Consider the following 1,709-nt stretch of genomic DNA (forward strand, 5'->3'; position numbering starts at 1 on the left):
AAAATTTTAATCTTTGGTGCTGTTTTTATAGACCATATGCATTGCTTGATACCGTTTAGAGAAGGTTGCGCTTGACCTGATAATAATGCTTCTTTCCTGGCATTCTGTTCTGCAAACCAGTATCCAGTCTTGACAGAATACTCTCTAGAGCGTGTATGGTTCCAGCAGTAGAAATCAGGTGGAGAGATAACTGGCTTTTGCTTTAAAATAAGCTCTATATCTTGTTTATAGAACAAGTTCTCCAGCTTCTGCAAATCCCATAGGTGTGTGTTGGGGATTATGAGATCTGATACCTTGAGGTTTAAGTCTACCAAAATGTTCTTCATAAGAGGGATTCGTAGCCTTTCCCCATCAACTAACCAAGGCATAGTCCAAACTGATATAGAGAGACCATTACCAATCATATGCCTTAAACCTTTAGCTAATAGATCTCTTCCATGAAGGATGCTGCGCCAAGCATATGAGGGTCTATTACCAATAGATGCTGATAAGAAATCACTATTAGGAAAATAATGGCTCTTCAAAAAACAACTCAGAATAGAAGACTGATCATAAAGGATTCGCCAAGCTTGCTTAGCAAGGAGAGCCTGATTAAAAAATTCAATATCCGTAAAACCCATTCCTCCTAAATCTTTTGAGATACATAGCTTATCCCAGCTAAGCCAATGAATTTTACCTTTGTCTTCCGAGGATCTCCACCAGAAAGCTGTCATAGCTGATGTTAGATTGTTGCAAGTGGTCTTTGGTAATTTAAAACAAGACATAACATGAATTGGCATAGCCATTGCAACAGATTTCAAAATGATCTCTTTTCCGGCTTGAGATAAGAACTTGGTGTACCAACTAGACATCCTTCCTTTCATTTTTTCCTGGATATATGCGAGCATTTCTATTTTCGAACCACTAAAACACTCAGGGAGACCAAGATATGACCCTGCCCCGCCTTTTGAAAAAATCCCTAGCTTCAAGTGAATCTGTTCTTTTAAGCTTTGACAAATATTCTTACCAAAAGTGAGAGAAGATTTTGAAAGATTGATTTCCTGACCTGTAGCTTCACCATACTTGTGTAGGATGTCTTGAAAGATCTGAACTTCATAAGTATCAGCTTTGAAAAGAAACAGACTGTCGTCTGCAAAAAACAAGTGATGGATTTCAGGACAGTCTAGGCTGAATTGAATCCCTTTTAAATCTCCTCTGGAAGCAGCTTGATTCAGCATATGCGTAAGGCCTTCAGTGCACAGCACAAAGAGAAAAGGAGACAATGGATCACTTTGTCTTAAGCCTCTCTCATAGGAGATGAAACCATATGATTGCCCATTCAAAAGAATAGAGTAATTAACCGTAGTTATACAAGACATGATCCAACAAACCCACAGATTGTCGAAACCAAGAGACTGAAGTAGAGCTTTTAGTTAGTTCCATTCCACTCTGTCAAAAGCTTTTGACATATCTGTTTTTGCCGCCATGAAAGATCTTGAGATTGCTTCATGAGTTCTCAGGCTATGAACCGCTTCATGAGCAAGAATAATGTTATCAGATATTAGCCTATCTGAAACAAAAGCCGACTGAGTTGGAGAGACTATCTTTGGAAGGAAATGCTGAAGTCTGGTAGCTAGGATCCTAGAAATAGTCTTGTACATAACTGAGCATAAACTAATAGGCCGAAGTTCAGACATCATAGTGGCATTAGTTTTCTTTGGAATAAGACA

This window comes from Brassica napus, chromosome C7 (genome assembly GCF_020379485.1).
Source record: "Brassica napus cultivar Da-Ae chromosome C7, Da-Ae, whole genome shotgun sequence".
Classification (NCBI taxonomy): Eukaryota; Viridiplantae; Streptophyta; class Magnoliopsida; order Brassicales; family Brassicaceae; genus Brassica; species Brassica napus.